The sequence below is a fragment of the Schistocerca cancellata genome, chromosome 5 (assembly GCF_023864275.1).
Source record: "Schistocerca cancellata isolate TAMUIC-IGC-003103 chromosome 5, iqSchCanc2.1, whole genome shotgun sequence".
Taxonomy (NCBI): domain Eukaryota; kingdom Metazoa; phylum Arthropoda; class Insecta; order Orthoptera; family Acrididae; genus Schistocerca; species Schistocerca cancellata.
In genome coordinates, this window is record NC_064630.1 from 581340766 (window position 1) to 581353518 (window position 12753).

The following is a 12753-nucleotide window of genomic DNA, read 5'->3' on the forward strand; positions in this document are numbered from 1 at the left end:
CAAGATAGACACAAAGCCCATGCCTACTACAGTAGTACAAGTTTATATGCCAACTACCTCTGCAGATGATGAAGAAATAGATGAAATGTATGACGAGATAAAAGAAATTATTCAGGTAGTGAAGGGAGACGAAAATTTAATAGTCATGGGTGACTGGAATTCGTCAGTAGGAAAAGGGAGAGAAGGAAACATAGTAGGTGAATATGGATTGGGGGGAAGGAATGAAAGAGGAAGCCGCCTTGTAGAATTTTGCACAGAGCATAACTTAATCATAGCCAACACTTGGTTCAAGAATCATAAAAGAAGGTTGTATACCTGGAAGAATCCTGGAGATACTAAAAGGTATCAGATAGATTATATAATGGTAAGACAGAGATTTAGGAACCAGGTTTTAAATTGTAAGACAGTTCCTGGGGCAGATGTGGATTCTGACCACAATCTATTGGTTATGAACTGCAGATTGAAACTGAAGAAACTGCAAAAAGGTGGGAATTTAAGGAGATGGGACCTGGATAAACTGAAAGAACCAGAGGTTGTAGAGAGTTTCAGGGAGAGCATAAGGGAACAATTGACAGGAATGGGGGAAAGAAATACAGTAGAAGAAGAATGGGTAGCTCTGAGGGATGAAGTAGTGAAGGCAGCAGAGGATGAAGTAGGTAAAAAGACGAGGGCTAATAGAAATCCTTGGGTAACAGAAGAAATATTGAATTTAATTGATGAAAGGAGAAAATATAAAAATGCAGTAAATGAAGCAGGCAAAAAGGAATACAAACGTCTCAAAAATGAGATCGACAGGAAGTGCAAAATGGCTAAGCAGGGATGGCTAGAGGACAAATGTAAGGATGTAGAGGCTTGTCTCACTAGGGGTAAGATAGATACTGCCTACAGGAAAATTAAAGAGACCTTTGGAGAGAAGAGAACCACTTGTATGAATATCAAGAGCTCAGATGGCAACCCAGTTCTAAGCAAAGAAGGGAAGGCAGAAAGGTTGAAGGAGTATATAGAGGGTTTATACAAGGGCGATGTACTTGAGGACAATATTATGGAAATGGAAGAGGATGTAGATGAAGACGAAATGGGAGATAAGATACTGCGTGAAGAGTTTGATAGAGCACTGAAAGACCTGAGTCGAAACAAGGCCCCGGGAGTAGACAACATTCCATTTGAACTACTGATGGCCTCGGGAGAGCCAGTCATGAAAAAACTCTACCATCTGGTGAGCACGATGTATGAGACAGGCGAAATACCCTCAGACTTCAAGAATAATATAATAATTCCAATCCCAAAGAAAGCAGGTGTTGACAGATGTGAAAATTACCGAACTATCAGTTTAATAAGTCACAGCTGCAAAATACTAACGCGAATTCTTTACAGACGAGTGGAAAAACTGGTAGAAGCCGACCTCGGGGAAGATCAGTTTGGATTCCGTAGAAATGTTGGAACACGTGAGGCAATACTGACCTTACGACTTATCTTAGAAGAAAGATTAAGAAAAGGCAAACCTACGTTTCTAGCATTTGTAGACTTGGAGAAAGCTTTTGACAATGTTAACTGGAATACTCTCTTTCAAATTCTGAAGGTGGCAGGGGTAAAATACAGGGAGCGAAAGGCTATTTACAGTTTGTACAGAAACCAGATGGCAGTTATAAGAGTCGAGGGGCATGAAAGGGAAGCAGTGGTTGGGAAAGGAGTAAGACAGGGTTGTAGCCTCTCCCCGATGTTATTCAATCTGTATATTGAGCAAGCAGTAAAGGAAACAAAAGAAAAATTCGGAGTAGGTATTAAAATTCATGGAGAAGAAGTAAAAACTTTGAGGTTCGCCGATGACATTGTAATTCTGTCAGAGACAGCAAAGGACTTGGAAGAGCAGTTGAACGGAATGGACAGTGTCTTGAAAGGAGGATATACGATGAACATCAACAAAAGCAAAACGAGGATAATGGAATGTAGCCGAGTTAAGTCGGGTGATGCTGAGGGAATTAGATTAGGAAATGAGACACTTAAAGTAGTAAAGGAGTTTTGCTATTTAGGGAGTAAAATAACCGATGATGGTCGAAGTAGAGAGGATATAAAATGTAGACTGGCTGTGGCATGGAAAGCGTTTCTCAAGAAAAGGAATTTGTTAACATCGAGTATAGATTTAAGTGTCAGAAAGTCATTTCTGAAAGTATTTGTATGGAGTGTAGCCATGTATGGATGTGAAACATGGACGATAACTAGTTTGGACAAGAAGAGAATAGAAGCTTTCGAAATGTGGTGCTACAGAAGAATGCTGAAGATAAGGTGGGTAGATCACGTAACTAATGATGAGGTATTGAATAGGATTGGGGAGAAGAGAAGTTTGTGGCACAACTTGACTAGAAGAAGGGATCGGTTGGTAGGACATGTTTTGAGGCATCAAGGGATCACAAATTTAGCATTGGAGGGCAGTGTGGAGGGTAAAAATCGTAGAGGGAGACCAAGAGATGAATACACTAAGCAGATTCAGAAGGATGTAGGTTGCAGTAGATACTGGGAGATGAAGAAGCTTGCACAGGATAGAGTAGCATGGAGAGCTGCATTAAACCAGTCTCAGGACTGAAGACCACAACAACAACAACAATGCGCCATGTCACAAGACCAGAAGTGTGACAGAGTGGTTCGGTTACCACAGTGGCGAGTGCTGGCTTTCCAACTCGCCAGACCAGAGCCGGATCGAGCACATCTGGAATTTTATTTGAAAGCGGCGTCAGAGCTCATCGCCCCCCTCCCCGGAATTCACTGGAATTAGGTGTGTGCAGATGTGATGCCAAATTCCTCCAGCAGCGTACCAATGCCTCATTGCGTCAATGCCACGACCCGTAGCCGCAGTTATCCGTGCCAAAGGTGGACATACCCGCTGTCAGGAAAATGGTCGTAATGTTCTGGCTGATCAGAGTATATTTGGCATTATGCTTCACTACTTGAGAGTTCGGTACAGACCTGTGTATTATAAAAAGTACAGCGCATCTTAATGCACATATAATCTTGATATTTTCCGAAGTTGAAGTTTCATCTGTTGATCGGAAAAGTCTTAAACTTTGCCTTAATCTTATTTATAACTAATGTGCTTTAAGTTATGGTTGTAATGATGAATAATTATAAGCAATTTGTTTTCTTAGCGAGCTACCGTTAAACGTCATTTCCCAGTTTTCTGTTTGGAATATAAGGGTAACTATGTTCTCCGTTAGTACCAAGTTTGTTGGTGTAATTGAATGAACATTTTGGGGAGCTTTGTTATCGGGATGTTACTTATTATTTCCAGATTGATGTCATTGTGACTAATATTATAGTCTTGTGCTCAAAACTCTCACACAACCTTATTTGCTTCGGAAGATTAGTTAGACCTGTGTGAAGTTGTATTATGTTCCGAATCGTAGAAGAATATAATTGCCACTGGTGGCTGTACTCCGACATCGAGTTTGTAAAACTAATTGTCTCACTAACTACTCCCGATTAAGTTATCTGTTTGGGACATTATATGTAAGCACATTTATTTATTTCTGGTTCAGCCACACACTTTTGCGTATTGTGCATCTTTTTAATCAAATTAAATTATTTTCTCTTAATAAAAATCAGAGCTAAAAATTTCTGTTAACTTGGTAGTCACGTTTATCATTAGCGGGACTGAGTTCATGAAACTGACTGTGATACCGAAATTTATGTCAATGTTACATTTGAGAATTATTGTAATAAGTACTTTTTCAAAGGTATAACCCCAAGCTTAATCAATCACTCCACCTGCTATCCCAACGATCCAGTTATACCGCTACAATATTCATTTGAAATTAATAACGTCCTTGATGGCAAGGAAAGCGTTTCTGAAGAAGAGAAATTTGTTAACATCGAATATAGGTTTAAGTGTCAGGAAGTCGTTTCTGAAAGTATTTGTATGGAATGTAGCCATGTATGGAAGTGAAACGTGGACGATAAATTGTTTGGACAAGAAGAGAATAGAAGCTTTCGAAATGTGATGCTACAGAAGAATGCTGAAGATTAGATGGGTAGATCACATAACTAATGAGGAGGTATTGATTAGAATTGGAGAGAAGAGAAATTTGTGGCACAACTTGACTAGAAGAAGGTATCGGTTGGTAGAGCATATTCTGAGGCGTCAATGGATCACCAATTTAGTACTGGAGGGCAGCTTGGAGGGTAAAAATCGTAGAGGGAGACCAAGAGATGAATACACTAAACAGATTCAGAAGGATGTAGGTTGCAGTAGGTACTGGGAGATGAAGAAGCTTGCACAGGATAGAGTAACATGGAGAGCTGCATCAAACCAGTCACTGGACTGAAGACCACAACAACAAAAACAACAACAACAACGTCCTTAAGTGGAATCGATCAATATGTTTAATGGTAAGATGTACAATCGAGTAATTGTTAATACCGAACGAAGTTTGAATACGTACAACGAAGTACATTTTATTCTCTAACTGTCTGTAGTGAACTATAATGTCCGCAAGTTGTTATTAACCTATTGCAACAGTACCAATAAAAGCCACTAACGTCAGGATTTCTCTTCATAGTCATCTGTTTTAATGTTTTGTAAAGTTCTGTCAGTTATGTAGTTCACAGGAAACAAAACACTTTCACAACAGTGTGGACGGTCAATTCTTGCCCCAAGTGTTTTAAAGGCTTCGTTGCGTATTGCTGATGGAACACAAAAAAGGAGAACGTGGATGTGCTAGAGCTGACGCTTTCCAATTCGAAAGCGGCTTTTAAAAATAAATTTTAATGCCCAGTGTAACAAATCACTCACCCGGCTTGTGCTGTTTGCGACTGTCGCAGTGGACACATTAACACGGCGATCAGAAAAAATCTCTGTTCTGCACACCAAAAAACTGTCACTCATTCAAACACACTCTCTTGGCGTTTGTTTTCAAATAATTTCCTGTTCACCACAAGGTAAAAATAAACCAAACAGGTTTGTCAGCTAAGGACGATATTCTCTCAAACTTCATATCATTGTATTTCCTGTTCCTGTTTTTCAGTAGTACTTTTCAACCACATTTCGCATTCACGCCAGTGAATTTCGAGTTATCCGAGAATTCAGTAAATGAGAACCAGTATCATGACGTACATTTTCCCCTTTATAACACACAGTAGTCTTCTACACATCGACACATATCAGATGAAGATCTTGTGCACGTTTCATTGGTAATATGGACGTGGAATGCCCAAAAATACTAAATCCCTGCTAATAATTTTATAATATTTAGGAAACAATAGGTGACAAATCTTTTTATAGAAGTGTTGCTGTTACTAAAGAAGATTCCGTCTGATCCTTTGGATCATCAATCTAAGTATCCTTGAGTAGTTCTCGTTCAGAAGATACTTTGTCCACAAAATAAAAAAAAAAGAGTGGAGTATTGTTTCCTCCGTATGAGATTCATCCTATGGTATCAGTTCTTTGTTTACTTCCAAAAAAAGAAAAGGAAAGAGGCCATAGTGATTTTAGTATCTGAAAGTAGACTGTTCATTAAATAAGCAACTTGGTCCACAGCTGTATTCATTCAAACAAGACTCTGTCACCTTCAGCCAATCAGAACATTACCATGGGTTCCTCTCATCGTGCATTACATCATCAGCTGTATTAGAAGCGAGTAGAAGCAGAAAGTACATGGTTATTATTCATGCCCACATTATTAATATGGGTTCTTGTGAACAGCAATTAGTTGGAGAATGCAGCAGAAGTACTAGAAAGAGACTCTCAGATCTAATAGCGAGAGGAGCAGACAAAGGAGAGAGGTGCGGGAAAGGTTTTGGACATAACCTGTTCATTCATAGCACGTATTTCACTGTAAACAGTTCAGCCCCTCAGATTGTTTCTTTGTAAGGGACAAGTTAGTATCAATCCCTGATAGAGTTTCCCAAGATAATTTTATGGCTTACAAACTTATCGTTGGATCGGTTAATGGAAGATGATCTCGGCAGAGAGTAAATAAACAACTAATGCCTAGAGTCCGAAATTTGTCTTACCAACAAAACTAGGTAACTCACTGAATGTCTACATGAAATTTTTTATGTCTCTACTTTTTGTAAAACCAGCAAAGAAATAAAGCACACAGTGTTAACTGTGGTAAATATGTAACAGAGAAGCGAGGTGGTGACAAAAGGACTAGCAAGTCAACAGAGAAGAAGGAAAGTGTACGTCACTTTCTGGAGAACCTCAAAGGCCATGAAAGACATTATAATCGGTAAAAGTGAAAGAAGATATTCTTAGATTGCTTACTTAAGTGAAGTTTCGTAGAATTTTTATATCAGAATTCGAGCTTGGTCTTAGAACACCGTTGTCCGATATTTTCAGCTATTGTACAAAATTATTCCTTATCAAAACCAGTAAAAATAAAAAAAAATCAAATTACATGATGGATAAAAGAAAGCACAAATCGCGTGCTGATGCATTTTATGAAGATCTTCGAGAAAGTCAACCACCAGATAGTCACTTTATAGTCTTATTTACAACGTCTTCCCAAGACTCCTATATAAGATGCATACTAGGACACAAATAAGTCTATATAATTTCTGCATCCTAAGGAAACATTACCAATATTTCTTGCATGGATCGAAGATGACGGTGGTCCAGGCGCAACAGTCCAGTGGGGTATGACGTGTATACCACCTGCCAGACGGGATACCTCAGGCAACGCTGTTAACATTGCACGCAGCGCAAAGTCTGCACAACTACGGCGACCGGAAGCAACTAACGTCTCCCGCTCCATACGAAAGCAGACGGAGCAAACAAGCGATTCGAAAGTGAAGAATCTGAATGTATGTCATTTCAACTTAGAAGGCTATACGAGGGGGAAGGGAGAAATGCTGCATGAATTTTAACCACTCTTACAAGAGATTCATCTGAGTGATGAAACTATCAGTCGACTCAAAAATCAGGTTTTACTAATGTGGGTTACATCAGTGATGACAAGCACAGTACGAAAAAAAAAAAAAATGAACTCCGATGTGATAGTGAAGTGGAAACGTGAAGGGACACAGAGACCGACAGTTGAAGAGGGACATAATGTTTAACAGGCAGACATCTATCCAGACCACCACACAGGAGTTTCAAACTGCATCAGGATCCCTGCAAGTACTACAGCAGTTCTGGGGGAGGTGAGAAAACTTGGATTTCATGGTCGAGCGGCTGCTCATAAGCCACACATCACGGCGGTAAATGCCAAACGACGCCTCGCTTGATGAAAGGAGTGTAAGCATTAGACGACTGAACAGTGGAAAAACGTTGTGTAAAGCGACGAATCACGGTGCACAATGTGGCGATCCGATGGCAGGGTGTGGATATGGCGAAGGCCCGGTAAACGTCATCTGCCTGTCAATGTAGTGCCAACAGTGATGTTTATGGTGTGGTCGTGTTTTTCATCGAGGGGGCTTGCACCCTGTGTTGTTTCGTGTGGCACTATCACAGCACAGGCCTACATTGATGTTTTAAGCACCTTCTTGCTTCCCACTGTTGAAGAGCAATTCGGGGATGGCGATTGTATCTTTCAACACGATCGAGCACCTGTTCATAATGCACGGCCTGTGTCGGAGTGGTTACACGACAGTAACGTCCCTGTAATGGACTGGCCTGCACAGAGTCCTGACCTGAATTCTATAGATCACCTTTGGGATGTTTTGGAACGCCGACTTCGTGCCAGGCCTCACCGACCGACATCGATACCTCTCCTCAGTGTAGCACTCCGTGAAGAATGGGCTGCCATTGCCAAGAAACCTTCCAGCACCTGATTGAACATGCCAGCGAGAGTGGAAGCTGTCATCAAGGCTAAGGGTGAGGGTGCGCCAACACCATACTGAATTCCAGCGTCACCGATGGAGGGCGCCACGAACTTGTAAGTCATTTTCAGCCAGATTTCCGGATACTTTTGATCACATAGTGTATGTAGTATACATTAGAGCCCAACTGATGCATATAAAATGTATAAATATATAAATCATCATGAAAATTCTAAAATGTAAGCTAGCGTCGCTAGGAGCGAAACGGCAAATCAACATGATCAGGCTGAGCGCCCTTTATTAGACGAAGTAATACTAATATGGGAAGGTGGTTAAGGCGAAACAACTAATAAACGAATGAGAGTTTAGAGAAATAGCCCTGAACCTGTGATATATTATTTGAGGAATTTGTAGTTATTCGATAGAACCGTATGTTTCAACGTGGTTTGCCCATTTAGCGTATATTGTGGACTCTGGTACAAACTGGGTAAAATTTTAATTTCTTTCAATAAATTAAGAACTTGACCTTTCAACTGTATATAAAGGACACTTAAGTTACTACCGATGTCAGGGGTAGAGTGCTAGTGTGCTTGCAGATGATTGGTAAAGACAGATCTCGGATTACTTAACTCTTGGTGTTCTTTGGATCGAATCGCGAAACTGTGTTCATTTTGTCCAACATAAAGGCATTGGCAATAGTTGCAATTAACCTGTTAGACACTTGACAGCGCGTGTGGTTTGTGGTTACGGATTTCGTGCCATTTAAACTTTACGCCCACTTGGTTCGTTACGTAAAACGCGGGTGTTATATTGGTTTTTTTAACCATTTGCTGACTTTGTCAGAAATTTTTCCTGCATATGATATTTTACAATACGTGTTGCATGTGGTATCCTTAACGACAGGTGTGGGACTTATCCCTTGATTATTATCTTTTTGCTTCTTACGCTGTATCTGTTGGTTAAGAATCCATTAGTATGTGATAGGTATCTAATAATTTTCAGTTCTTTTTCATGATCTTGTGTGCTGGGTGGTACGTGGTAAGCTCGCTGCGACATAGCTCGCAATGACGCCATCTTATATTTGTATGGTTGACTGGATGAACTGTGAATCATACCATTAGTATGTACTATGTATCACACACGCGACGCTTTACTTGGCATGGTCTATATTACCACTAATTTTTATTACTGCTGTCACTGTTTTTGTTCCTTGTTCGTTCATTTTATCTTTGTACTATTGTGTCGACTACTAAAAACCTCACATATTGTCACATGCTTGAGAGTTATTTAGCCTATCGGCGTACCAAAGCTCTTTCATATTCTATTATGTCCTTAAATGAAATATTGTAATCTCTCGGACGAGTCAGTCGAGGATTTCTATATGATTGTTGATAACGTCAGTTTACTTGCTTGAATACTGTTGGCGCCTGCGCCGCATTACGCTTCCAGAACTATGGAGTGACCCTTCACACAGTACTGGTAGTGATTGGCGTTCCTACCGTCCCCCCCCCCCCCCCCCCCCCCATCGCCCTGCTCCCATCCTCCCCGAATCTACTGACTGACCCGATTGCATGTTATTTGATGCCAAATGCAATAAGTAAGTCGCCTTGTTTTGGTGTCTGCTCTTTTGGTTTTTACACGTATATTGCATTAGATTTCCTCCCTCCGTTCCTTTGTGTGTCACAGTTTCATACACCTAAGGATGGGATTTTAAAACCCCGAAACTGGTCGTGGTTTGAATAAGTATTAGTACTGAGGGAGATTGAGACCTGGTAATTAAGGAAGGCAGGATTGTGTTACGATTGTGGACGGGGCCCGAATCAATTACTATTGGTTTGCTTTGCAATTTCACTCATTTATTTCAGTAAATAATTTTTGAAAACAAGCTAATGAGGTTGCAATCAGACTTTTAAGGCACGTAACCACAATCACGGTTGAAGGCCTTTAACGCGAAAAATGGCAATTATTTAAAATTTAACAAATACATAAAGTACAGACAGCAAATAATTTTTGAAAACAAGCCAATGTGGTCGTAATCAGAATTTTAAGGCAAGTAATCACAATCACAGCTGAAGGCCTTTAACGCCCAAAATAGCAATTATTGAAAAATTTAGGAAACATATATAAAATACAGGCAGCAAATAATTTCTGAAAACGAGTCAATGCGGTCGCAATCAGAATCTTAAAGCAACTAACCACAATCATGGCTGAAGGCCTTTTAACGCCAAAATGGCAATTATAAAAAAATTAACAAATATACTGTCAAACGGCGAATGACATAGCAAAATTTAATTAAAAAACAACAGATCACCAAACAGGAGAGACAAACGATGGTAACTTAATAATACATTAATAAAATAAAACAAGAGGGCCAGTGACAGACGGTGCTCCAGGAATCGACCTCTGAGTAGGTCGCACCGAAAACACTAATGCGAGCGAAGAGAAAGGCAGCCAAGAGTTGCATTCAGGTCATAAGATGGTAACTTGGTCTAGCTGCAATCTAAAGAGCGACTAATGATAATCTTGGTGAGGCTACCTGACATCCAACCAAACAAATGCAAGATGTAAGATTACGCCAAAGCCGGAACCGGCAGTCTGGTCTCCGCCCGCAGAATACTGTGCTTAGAGCGCCCGGAACAAAAAGGAATGACTCTCCCACTAAAGGAGGAGAACATCACCCAACCTACAATCAAGAAGCTGTCAAACTTACACGCCTTACCGGACAGAGACAGCAAGGCAAGGAAATGTACACTGCCGTCACATGCATTAATCCCCAGGGCAGGTAACTGGGGCGTAAGCTGCCACAAGACAGAAAAATTCCACTGGTTGAACTTAACAATATAAGAAGCAGAAAATAGTAGATAGTAATTAGAAGCTCAGGAAGGCTAATCAGGTCTGCCTTCCCCAGGTACTCCACTCGCTGCTTTTCGCCTCGGCGACACTACGAGCAGCAACACGAACCCAAGTCACTGAAGAATCGCGAGATTTCACAATGGTGGAGTTTTCTCTACGCGAATTGCAATGCAATCAACTTAAACATGAAGGATTCGGTTTCGACGAGGTCTTGCACCCTCGTGACGACTGCCCTTCGATCCGGCAGCCCATACACGCCGCCAGCAGTCCTAGCGTGTTGCCGCTCTGCGCGGTCGTCGCTGCTCCTGCGTCCCCAACCGAACTCTCTCCTCACACCACACGGAAAAGGCACGAGGTCCCTCCAAAGATAGAGCAGCAGGACTACATATCTATAAGCGCCGCTGCTGCCACTAGCGGCCAGGCAACGCTTACGAAACCGAGTGGCGCCAGTGAACACGAGAAGAAGACAAACAACGCAACCATGCCAACTAAACGATACGGTCTGGCAGAAACCTACACAAGACACCAACGCGAGCCGCAGTACGGCTCAAGGATCTCTCTAAATTAATTATTTTATCCAAGGCAAAGCACCCAGCAGTTCACACTGATGATTTTAACTTTCAGCAAACTAGATGGGGTAATCCGTGATCCACAGCTGAAGGCAACGAATTAAATGACTAAACAGACAACGAGGCCCTACATCTTATGTTCGACTCCAAGGATAAAGCGACTTGCAATTCAAAAGCGCAGGGTACAATGTCGACGCCTGACCAGAACTATACGATATGCTGAGCAAGACACATACTCGTGCACGGTACAAGAAGGATCCTCGAGATATTTCCGCGGAGCAAGCACTTATCGGTAATTGTATTGATTGGAGCATCGATCCCAGTTATAAAAAGTTACCCAATCCTCTGAGGGAACCAGAGTAAAGCTAAATTCATTTAATATCAGTCTTGTATCAAGACCCAATAAATACGATACTGCCGAAACCTGAAACTACCAAAGATTCACCAACCCGGTAGACAAACCTGTACTAAATGCTATTTCTCGTGGCGTTAGGAAAACATATTAACCTGCTGGACAAAAAAATGTGGAACACCGATAGAGAAATTTCAGAAGTACAGGGACGATGAGAGCGCAGAAAATGTGTTCATTACGAACGAGGAGCGCAGGAGCAAATTGAAGGAAGCAATGGAACGTTTAGATTTTACCAATTCCAGCATAAAGAGCTGGGGCTGCTGCAGAAATTCAGCGGTGCCACAGCGCATCACAGGTCGCCTCTTGGCTCTAGCCACTCTGAGGCTGCGGCTGTCATGATACAGACCCCCAAAATCGAACTGAAAATAGATGACAAGAAACAGATTTCCAGAAACCTGAAAAATATGTCACTTAGTAATCCAATCAACAAGGACATTCATATAACTTCCAGGAATTCAGCCAGGTAACACTTTCAGCGACCGCCGATATTTCGGCGGGAGAACACCCCGCCATTTTCAAGGCAAACTGCAACGGACAGGTGGCGGACATGTAAATTTAAAACCTCGGTTCTCAGACTGAAGCAGGAAAGGTAACACACACACTGAACACTAGTGCCACCAAAGATGACCAAAGTCAGAGCTATCGATAGTGAGACTATGAATTGGCAGGAGAAACTCAGGTCTCACATTGTTTATCTCTACGGGGAGGAAAAGTATCGGTGTTTACGTAAGTTGGACAAACTTCGTAGCTGTTGAGTTAGACTGCAATGTGCTTTGTCGTTTTTATTGAGGTGTTGCAATGAAAATCATGCCCCAACATTTGACAAGGTTGTGCACCATTTTAATTCTCCTGCCGCCAATCGCATCAAGGAACGTGCTGGCTTGGCTCTCGTTCGCGAAAGGATTTGTTTTACTCGTCGACGTTTGGATTCTGTTTCCAAAGAATTGTATCGTTTTCATTTAATAGTTGCATCTGAAGTGTCTGATTTCACTTGGGATTGGTTGGACGGTGCCTCATGGACTCAAGCTGACTGGGAATACAACTCCGTCACTGCCGGGCATTTGGCAAAGTTTGAACGTTTTAATCAAATGGTTCCAATGGCTCTGAGCACTATGCGATTTAACTTCTGAGGTCATCAGTCGCCTAGAACTTAGAACTAATTAAACC